This window comes from Lissotriton vulgaris, chromosome 3_1 (assembly GCF_964263255.1).
Source record: "Lissotriton vulgaris chromosome 3_1, aLisVul1.2, whole genome shotgun sequence".
Taxonomy (NCBI): Eukaryota; Metazoa; Chordata; class Amphibia; order Caudata; family Salamandridae; genus Lissotriton; species Lissotriton vulgaris.
In genome coordinates this window covers 1195876783-1195888281 of record NC_141689.1, presented here as the reverse complement: position 1 = coordinate 1195888281, position 11499 = coordinate 1195876783, and the positions used below count along the sequence as shown (strand labels likewise).

Below are 11499 nucleotides of genomic sequence, written 5' to 3'. Positions count from 1 at the left end.
ATGCATGCAAATAGATTTGCAAACTTTTCACTGCAGGGCAAACACCAACACACTCTTGTCACCAGCGTTTGCCTCAAAGTGATTGCCTTTATTATGGAGGTGCCCCCAAACCCTTGCTCTCCTCCCCACCCAACCCACAGGCATCTTTCCACCTCAAACTTCAAAGCTGTTTAAATAGGCACTGCGGTGTAGGCGACAAAATGTCAGTCAAGGGGTTGCAATCCTTTTCATGTGGCACCATTCCAAAGGGGAAGATACATAGTCAGTATTCTATGCTTGTCTTGAGGTATTGTTTGAGGGTAAACCGATTCAAGCCACTTGATTTTGCAAGCAATCCAGGAGGTGATTTTATAATGCTCTGTGGGCTTATTTTCCTTGATAACGTTTATTGGCTGTGTGCTCATTGCCTGCACAGCAATCTGTCCCTCCACTATTGATCCTACTAGAGCATTCATATTTCATAGCACTTACTCTATGAGTTTCCTGTATGAGGAGACTGTATAATTTATGATTCCTACTTTATGAGCAATTGGTAGGTTCTTTGCTGTGAAAATGATGTATATCCAGCCAATATAGGCCATGTAATGCCTGCATTACTCAGAGGACCCAATATAACATTTCTATGTTGGTCTGGCAGTTCACTAGCAAAGCAAGTCTTTTGTTCTCCTAAAAAGGGATTCCAGATGCTGGTGTGCCATAAAGTGTGCAGGTGATACTTTTGATTTTTTGCATGGAACATCCCTGAGGCAGCATCTATATACTCAAACTCCATTCATGAGTAAAATGTTTTAAAGGCATATGCTGCATGTGCCGCCATTACAAAAAGAATTACCGCCTGCATCAAGGTCACCTCCATTCTGAAGGTGTTGTGCATCTTCCTCTCTGTTATTTACTCCTTTCATGAAAGGAACCACTGTTTTAAACATGAGATTCAAAACGTAGAAAACCAGAAATAAGGAGTAACACTTAAGGAGTCAATATTGACTAAACCACAGTAAATAGGTGCTTCCTTGTTTGGTCAGTAGGAGATAACTAAGATTACTATGGACATCTTAGTGTAGTTGTAATGATGGTTCTTTTGAGTGTGCATATTCAAAGTATACTTAATGGTCCAAAAATTCCTAATGCGGATGTCAGCCACCATGTTGGTTAACCTGGCACTATGGCTCTGCTCTACAAGATTTCTATTCCCTAACCACGGGTGCAACACCTGAGCTCAGTGCACCATTGCTTGAGCAGAGTACTTCAAGTTATTGTAGCCCCACACAACCCACTGAGCATACCTGTTGGTGTGGTGTCTGTGCTTCCTAGATCACTAACAGTGCCAGAAAAGGTTCAGGGACAGTTTCATCCTGTTGCTGAGTAACAACCACACACAATATAATTAAAACAGCACTTGAGCACATTGCTAGAAGTGAAAATAAATTAAACAGTTCTAACATAATTGGCATATTCCTAAAAGCCTACCACCCTAAAGCTACTCCTATGCGCTACACTAGGAAAATATGGAACGGCTACCTTGGGCCTAACTTTCTTCTGGATTTTCTTGGGGCCCAGCAAACTGCACACCTGTTCTCAGTGAATCAGCTCTTGTTATTAGACTTCTACCTAGAGTGAGTGATCCCTCGGAAGGAAATCAGACTATCAGCTGGGTGCAACTTCTCTCATTCGTGTACCGATTCATGGCATAAAAGTGGATCCTACAGCAATTTAGCAGGCCCTCTTGTAAAAACCTAGTACATAGGCCTTTCAAATTCAGTGGTCAATCCTAGGGGTTTATATATGGTTGGCCACTTACATTTAGCCTACATTTGGGACATTTTCAATGATTCAAGTTTAAAACCAACATGATGAAAATTTGTCAACTCAGACTACATGTTTGTCTTGCATGGCTACTGTCAAACCTTGAAATGTGGATATTACATAGCTTTATGTAGACTTGCGTTTTCTGATGTTATAGCAAACACATTTTTTGGTTGAAAAGACACTTTCACAAATTCTGCAAAACTTATGACATGTTGAATGAGGACCAAAAAAAGACAGGCTAACTTAACTTCCTCGAATTGGAATCTAACTAGAAGTTTATAACAGATCAGCTATTCATATCAAAACACTACCCCTTGATCTTGGAGCGTTAAATTCAATTTTGACATAATCTCCCATTTTTCCAGAATTGTTCTCAGCTCTTAGAGTGGAGATCTTAGTCTTCTTTGCTACATTAAAAATATCACTACCCTTGGAACCCTTATCTTTTTTCTCCTTCTGTTTACTAGTTTCCTACTTTTCTGCAAAGGCAGCGTTGTACCTGCAGCCATATATTTCCAGAGGTCATTAATAGTTCTGTGACTATAAACTGCTTCTGAGTTTTCTTAACTTTAACTACATAAGGTCTATTTATGAAAATAGAAGGAATAAAAGGTAGCAAACTGCCCTTTACCTTCTCTGTGTTGCAGCTGCCTTATCTTAATAGACAGAGACTGGCAGTAAACATGTGCAGCTCATTTACCATGGATTTATTGTAGGTGAGTCACTGGTAGTGAGACTTACCCACTATAAAACGGGTAACATACCAAGTGGTCAAAAAGCAAATAATCCGGGCAGTTTTGTTGTGCAGAACCCATATCCTTACAATGCCCAAATATATTTTTTAAAGCAACCTGTGTTCCTATGAGGAGCAGGTGCTCCTTTAAAATAAAATGCCATGCACTTAATGTCTTTGGGGAAGCAGTCAGTGGTCATCAAGGAACTGCCTGCTCGTTCTTTTTTTTGTTTTTTTAATTCTTTTTATTGTATCATATATGGCACATGGTTATCATTAACTTACATTACTGCATTGTATACATTTAGTCTTATACATTAGTTATCGACATTTTCTAAATAATGTTACAGTATTGCTCTTTTGTTGCATCATTATAATGTCGCCCTATTATAACTTAGATATCCTTCGCATTATACTATGGCTTGTTCTTGCGGCATTGTTGGAAAAGCACATATACCCCCCCCCCCGAAAGGTATTCCATCCTCCCCACAATTGAATCCACTTTTTAGGGCAACCTCTGCGTTCATACACCGTTTTTTTCTTCCACCATGGCTATGTCCATGTCTTTGCACCGTTCTGCAACTGTGGGAGCGCTAGATGCCCTCAATGTTTAGCGATGTTCCTCTTAGCCAGCATTATTCCCAATGTTGCCCATGTCTGCATTGCATAGTTGAAGTCTGTTGCTTCCCAGATGTTTAACAGGCAGCATGTGTGTTCTGGAGGGAATGTGTTTCCGCTTACTCTTGTGACAGTGGTTATAACCGATGACCAGTATGTTGTTATTAATGGGCAGGCCCAGATGGTATGGATGAAGGTACCGATCACACCACACTTCCTCAGGCACATGTGGGTATCAATTTTCCAAATTTTGTAAAGAGTGGTTCTTGTGTAGTAACTTCTTTGTAGTATGTTGTTAAGTTGTACTAAGCTCAGTCTGGATGCAATCGCCACTTCTCTGGGTGAGGCTAACGCCTCCTGCCAATCAGTATCATCTAGATCTCCCACCTCTTGGCTCCATTTGTCTCGGAGTTTTTGCATGGGGTCAGGCATGTTATTGATAATTTTCTGCTATGTCGTGGAGATTGATTTTTTGTCCATGTGTTCCGTCAGTAACCTGTTCTCTAGTGGCGAGGCCTCAGGTGGAGTAGTGTCAGATGGAATTACTGTCTCAAGGGCGTGCTTGAATTGCCGGTAGTGGAATTGCTCTAACAGCGCCATCTCGTACTGCGATTGGAGTTGTGCAAATGTGAGTATTTTTCCCCATACCCAGAGGTCCCCAACTTTGGATATTACTATATTGTCCCAGTGTGTAAATCCTTTACTCTTGCACAGCTTGCCTAGTGTGCCCAAGACCCAGAGGGGCATCACCTGTGTGATAGTATTGTGCCATCCCAGTTTCCTGCGTGCTATGTGCCACATCTGGAGTGTGTGGTTTGTCGGGCCTATTAGGGCCTGGGGATTGTTGTAGAGAGCGCGATACAGCCGCTTCTCTCCCAATTGTACACTGTCTAGTCTGTAGGCTGGGTCCATATGGGGGATGTGGAGCCAGTGGGTATTTACAATTCATTGGGATGCCCAGAAGTATGTTTGGATACTCTGGAGAGCTATTCTGCCATCATACCATGATCGGTATAGTTTCATTATAGATATGCGGGCTGGTTTGTTATTCCAGAGGAGTTTGGTGACTTCTGCCTTCATGGCTCGGAAGTGGGACTGGGGAACTGGGAAGGGAGTATTTTGAAGGACATATAGGAACCTTATGAGCGCCATCATTTTAAAAAGTGCTGCCTTTCCACGGAGCGTCAGTGGTAGTGATTGCCAGTATTTGGTGTCTCTGTGTAGCCGCTGCAAGGGGGCTTGGAGATTCCTCATCATGAAAACCACTGGATCGTGTTTGACATGGATTCCTAAATATTTTAAGTGTTCCTCCGCAATCGTCATGTCGCACCCTGCAGGCAGTTTTAGGGGAGGTCCCTGAAAGACATACACCACAGATTTGGTCCAATTTACTGTGTAACCCGAGTATCTCCCATAGGAGCTACAGATGTCTAACACACAGGACAAGAAATGTCTGGGAGAGGCCATGTATAGGAGAACATTGTCTGCATATAGGGATATGCGATCCTCGCATTCAGCAGGCCAACGAAGCCCGTGAATGACCGGGTCCTGTCTTATCCAAGCTGCCAGGAGTTCTAATATAAGGGCGAAGAGCAGCAGCAATAATGGGTAGCCCTGTTGTGTGCCTCATGGCAGTGGGAACTCTCTGACATATGTCCATTAGCCACTACATGAGCCAGGGTATTGGTATATAATAGTCTGATCCAGGAACGAAACGCAGGACCAAACCCCGTTTTGATGAGGATGGCGAAAAGGAAGGCAGATTCGACAGTATCAAAGGCCATGCGCACGTCCAAGGACAGCACAATGGTTTCTTCTAGTACTGTGTGCTTACGTCCCAGGACGTTATGGAGGCGTCTCAGGTTTAAGGCTGTCTTTCTCCCTGGCATCAATCCTGATTGATCTGAGCGGATTAACTTAGCTAAGTGTGGCATAAGTCTATTGGCCAGGGTTTTGGCGAATATCTTGGCTTTGGCGTTAGTGAGGGATATGGGCCTGTATGAAGTGCCTGCTCGTTCTTCAAATCGCACTGATCTAAACCACATAGAACATCATTCCTCAGATAGTCTCATTTTGGCCACATAATACATTGGATAAAGCATCACCGTCCAAATTGCACAGCTATGTCCGTCCGTCCTTGTCAGCCCTTTCAAGGAACCCAAGATAACTAAAACGTCAAGATGGTGAAATCAATATTGAATAAAGTTATGATGACCTCTAGGTTCATAAGAATTTGTATAGGAATTTTAATTCATTTGCGAAGAACATCTTTAGTCACACTCACGTTTTGAAGAGAGTTGTGCATTGGTTTAATAAATTGTTTTAGCTTACTTTTAACCTTAGCTATAAGAACATATTCTAGTTCATATTTGCTTCTGCGCATATTTGAGTATTCATGATAAGTTCCCAACTGCCGAACAGTGCTATTCAATCATCCTAAGTTTCAATAGAAGATGGCTTCTCAATTAGTGATGAATATTCTAGTTGACCTCAGATCTCAGGCTGACAAATGCATTAAGGAAAATGGTTCAGTTATGCAGTTATGAGAAGGGAGTCAGTGTGACAGAAATGGATGTACATTCCCTGTCCAAGGTGTCCTCAGGTGGCACTACATTCTAAACTTCCAACTTAACAGCTTTTCCTGCCAACCTGCTTGATTCATAGCACTTGCCTGAAGAAACTGTCGCACAGTTGTGCCTGTAATTCATCCTTGAAGAAGGAGGCTGGATTTGACATTTAGAGAATGAATGAATCTGAACGTACAGTACCTGGATGCTTCAATATAAATATGGTGTAGAAAATACATGCCAAAGATGTTGGTCATGCAGTTCATCAAATGACCTGAGATCTTCACCAACATCAGACACACAACCTTTTCACTTATTAGATAGTCATCAAAAGTGACATATTCCTTCCAACGTAAACAAGATTTTAGGGTAATATGTGGCCTGGCTCAACACATCCAGTTAATTTGGATTTAAAGCATTTATGGAATTCATGTTTATGTTTGTTGATTATAAATCATGCACTTCAATGGTCACTTGCCTTTATGTGCTTTGACAAGAAGTGTTTGTGGTCCTGGGTTACACTGACCCCCAAGTCCTTAAATTGGAACCATTAGTGATATTTAACAGGTTAGGTATTTCATATATCTGAGTCCCAGCGGTGTAGATTCAATGATTTTTTCTGTGTTTGATTTGCGTTAGAGATAAAGGGCCTCATTTACAAAAAAATGAGACAGCACGGCGCTGCTAGCCATTTTTCTGTGCCAAGCGGCATCGTTTTAAAAACACAGGGATGCTTCTTATTAACAACAATAGGACACATCAATGTGCTTTCCACTGCGCTGGCAGACAATTGGCTGCCATGCACCAGAGCAGGCACCCTTGTGTTGTGTTGCAATGGTGCCTACGTTGCAGGGAGTGATTGTTTTTGTGCAGGAATGGACACATTCCTGCACAAAAACAATCATTGATGGCATTTTCCTCTTTCTATGTGTGGTGCAGAATGCAGCAAGCATAGCGTGAAGGAAAAAGCGAGGAGAAGAAATACTATTGCTCCTTGTTGTGCCACTCCTATGCCAACCCCCGGGGAGGCATGGGATTCTGATACATTCCCAGATTTACAAAACTTTGTAAATCTGGGAATGTCACTGGTTCCAGGAATGTTGCGTGGGAACACCCACAGCAACAACCATGGAATGCAGAGTAATGTGTGAAAGGGGTCCATATTTACAAGGCCATGAAAAGTGACATAGGGTGACTTTACGTGGCCTTGTAAATATGGGTAGGCACACAGCCCCTCCGGTGTGCCCAAAAAAGGTGGCACACTGACAGCACAATGGCCTTGTAAATGAGGCACATAGGTTATAAAGAATTAATTCATACCTCTTTTGAATGTGACATAGTTATTTTTGAGTGCTAAAGATGTTTACTCTGGAGCACTGTGCATGTAGTACATGTCAATTTGTCTAGATTGTGTTTCTATACTTAGAAGCTGTTCAGAAATGCAGGGTAGGGCTTGGATCTAGAATCCATACATTTAGAATTATCGCTAATAGTATATTAGGTTAACAGCACATTGTACTTGGAGGTGCTTTTGTGTCAGAATGAGTGAGCAGTTTCCCTGACATTAGTGAGCCTTCTACTCAAGGAAAAACTGTTTACGACTATACCTTGACCACGGAATGACTTCCCCAAGAATGGTAAGTATACTTAAAGTGAGCATATATATAATATATATAAATTTAGGGTTGAGTGGGGGCTAGTGGGAAAGGGAATTATGGGTAATTTTTCTGGCAATGGATGGGTATTGGTAAAGGAAGGCACGGGTAATGTTAGGGTTTAGACTGAGGTGGCTGGTGGTAAATGAAGGTTAAGGATACACTAAAAGGAAGGGTTCCCATAAAATAGAAAAAAATGTAATTGAATATCAAACTTAGAGTTTGGAGTGGGTAAATGTAAAATATATATATATATACATACATAGATATATTACCTACTGGCGGTTGCCAGTAGGTAGTTATAGTTAGGACCTATTATCCACAGGAAATCCCCAACATTCTATTTGGAATAACTTTGGCGACGGTTGACGAATCTTCGAGAAATTTTCAAACCTGTTGGGGCGCTCCGGTCCACTCCTATCCTGAAAGTTTCGGGGTGATTCGTCAAGCAGGGGACGAGAAAAAAGGGGTGTCCTAAAACATGTTTTCCCCATGCAATTTCCCATAGGAACCTTTAGTCGCAGCTACAGCCCGAACTGCTTAACGGAATTGCACCAAATTTGGCAAAGAAGTAGCCCTTGGTTCACACTCGTGCCTTTTGGTTAAATGGTGTAAATACGTTCAGTAGTTGCAGAGAAAATCAAAAGTAAAATCACATATATATATCTATGGCCGCGGAGGATCTGTGCCCCCTCCCGATCACGAGGTGTATGCTTATTGACTGTCAACACTCCAAACCAGGAAGTGTTGGCAGCCGAGGCACAAGAAACCTAAGAAAAAAACACGCAAAATGCAAAAAGGGGGCAGGGTAGAAATACCCTGACCCCCTAGGCCTGCTCAGGTGGTCCCACAAGGAACCCCAAGGCCAAAAAAACTTTATTTTTTTTAATCAGCAAAATCCGCGCAGGGTGAGTGGATCCTGCAGGAGAAAAAAAATGAAGGGCGGGCTCTCACCCTTCATGGTTTATGAACCTCCGGGGGGCCAAGTCCTGGGGCATAGCTGAAAATATTTGTATATATATGTATATCCGACATGATCCAAAGCGGCAGCAGGAGGCAGAAAGGCGACGGCAGGCCAAGGAGTTTCGGGCTGAAAAGAAAAGCGGGACTTCTTTCAAGCTTCCTTCGGGCCTGAGCGTGGTGCTCTAGAACAATTGCTACAGTCAGGAGATGATCCAGGGAAGGAAACGGGGAGGCTGAGCTGCAGGATGCTGGGGTCCGACTTCAGGCTCTTCAGAAGCAGGTGAATGACAGCCAGCGCTTCCTGCCTTCTTACGACTTGATTCGTGAAGCAGGCGCAGGATGCTCTGCAGCGACTGCAGGTGGCTCTGGTTGTACGCAGAGAGCAAGTGCAGCCCAAAAAGAGGTTTGCATTCTAGTCCTGTGAGCCTAAAGAGACCCCGTCTGCACCCGCTCCTGCTAAAATGGAACCCACCTGTGGCTTTCGCAGCCTCGAGGACCAGAGCTTGGCATTTTGTTGGGAAGAGCTAAGCCAGCGGGACGTGCAGTTATCAGATCTGCCGGTCTGCTGGGTACAATTGCAGGGAAGCCCTGGTACCCTGCACATGCAAGGGCTGCGCAGTTGCACTGTTCTCGGTGGGCTAGTTTCCAGCTCCGTGTTTATGGATGAGTGCCACAGCTGCGAATCGACCTTTCCCTGTCAGCAACTACAGGTGCACTGCAGCACTGACACCCGCATCTACCTACATGTCACCTGCCGGGCCATTATCGAGGACTGCCACAGCCTGGGCTTTGCCTCAGTCACTTGGAACTACCCAGGCATGGTCGAGGACTACCTTTGCACCGGCCTGGATCGCTCCCGCTATCACTGAAGTCAGGTGGATGACTTCGACTGGCTGGCCCGGGATGCAGCGTCGCCCAACTGGGGTATCGTGCCCGAGGAAGAGCGGCGGGTGCACTGTGATTAAAGGAGTGAACCAGTGGGACTGAAGGGTCATATTCATGACTTTGAAGCTGTTAACACATTCACCAAAGGAAACTATCAAGCCTGGTTATTTTTGTACGGAAGAACTCTTTACTAGGGCGTGACTTTTACAACTCTTTGATCTTCCCGAGGGTCACTGAAATGTGATATGCTATTCAAAGCTGTTGGAAAAACCCTAGATTAATTTAATGTAGTTAAATATCACTGACAACGTTCTCTGCTTCAACGTACCTGTCCTCCTTTGCACATTTGCTAGTATTGAACTTATTAAAATGAAACTCTCCTTGCGCTTTTTTATTTTTATGATTAAGTAAATACAATTCGGTGGATAACTCTCATAAAAGAACAATGACATTTTTCTGCAAACTAGAAACAAAATAGTGCATGCCTGCAAATTCTGGGTAAATCAAAAATTCCAAATGTCAGGATGTCCGACAAATGAGTTTTGTTTTAATGTTCAGGACGTGCATGGCAGGTGGCGTTGCAGAGCATTAGTGGACGCGAGAGTTCGCATAAAAACAATGGATTGTATCTTAACAAGGCTAACAACTTTTTCATGATTCCCCAGAACACTGTATATAACCACAGTGGAAGCTGTAAGAGATACATTATGAACTCTCACAAACTAAAATTCCTATCTGTCATCTGCGCAATTGCTCTCCGCTCCGATCTCAGAGGCTCTGTTTTCTTTTGAAGAATTCAGGAAGACAGATGCAGCCTCTGTGTACATCACCAGCTGCACTTGGTATTAAACCTGAGCAAAACCACTACGCTACCCTTGGGTAGTTTCTGAAGTTTGCGCTACTTCGCACTACGCAAACTGCATGTAGCACAGTGCAAACACGCGTAGCGTAGTGCAGCGGTCATTTTTTGTTTGCTTGCGGTCCTCAACGCAAGTTGGCGACTGTGAGCAAGCAAAATGACACCTGACAAGACTTTTTCCACGTTCGCGATCAGCAACATCAAGTTAACGATCGCGAGCATAGAAAATAAACCTCCCGGCAATATTCTCAACACGGGGAGATCAGATTTCTGATTGCGAGTGGTCGCGTATGCTCGCGACCTCTCGCGATGAGAAACTACTAGTCCGTGTTGAGAAAGCTGCCGCTCGAGTAAAAATCTACTCGAGTGGCAGTAAAAGACAGTGGATTCCTCCTGACAATTGGGCTCCAAGGACCAGGAGTCCCCGCGCGCCCGTCACCACCTGGGCTGCTCTCCCTGCCGGCTCCACCCCCACCTGCCTCACTTAAGCGACTGCTTAGCACGCCGTAAGTGGATTCCTCCTGACAATTGGGCTCAAGCCATAGCTAACGGACCGGCGGACAGAAACCTCACCTTCGCATCTCCAGGGAGCCTGCTGCCTGCTGTTACCGCTACCACTGGCCGGACCCGCTTCGCGGGTCCCGCTGCGCGGTTAGCAGCGGCCGCCACAGACTACATCTCAGCAAGGGGCTTGGCGTCTGCACTGACCGGCAGGGCTGCGAGCCTGCAGCGGGGGACTCCAAGGACCAGGAGTCCCCGCGTGCCCGTCACCACCTGGGCTGCTCTCCCTGCCGGCTCCACCCCCTCATTCACCAATCCCATAGCCAGAAAAGAGAAGCAACACCCCCGCTGCGCGGGAGGGCGCCGGGAGAAGCCCGGGACAAGGGCGGGACCGTTTGAGGCCGTTCGAGGCCTAAGAGGACTGGCCTGGCCCACCCCCCCTTGGTTCGTGTCACTGTCACTGTGCCTGGACTTCGAGACTAGGGAGTACACTTCCGGAATTGTAACTGCCACACATCATGTGCACTCGGGGTAGTCGCAGTAAGACTGCACTGGGTTTGAGCAAGCCTAATGGGACCTTGGACAATTTTCTTGTGAAAACAAACTTGGCAATTGATGCCGAAATCACTAAAATGCAGAAGAGGGTTTCAATTGAGCTAGATGCTGCGCGCAGGCTTTCCCAAACCTTTGCAAACTCCAAAAAATCTTCCTTGGGAAATATTGCGTCTGCTGCATCCCCCCAAAACGCTTCACGCCCCCTCCCTCTGATAATTCACGCCGACATTCATCATCCTCCCCCTTCTTCTCCACTTCCATCAGCCCCCACCTTTATCTTCACTCCCATGCACTCGAAACCTACTGAGGGTCATGTGTCTACTCGACCTGGAGTCACTAACACTGTGCCGGACATTC

General features: G+C 44.8%; 1 pseudogene; it reads left to right on the top strand.

The window, feature by feature from the left end:
* Nucleotides 1-8399: 8399 nt before the first annotated feature.
* On the top strand, nucleotides 8400-9307 carry LOC147727639 (tubulin-specific chaperone C-like; annotated as a pseudogene).
* Nucleotides 9308-11499: the final 2192 nt, after the last annotated feature.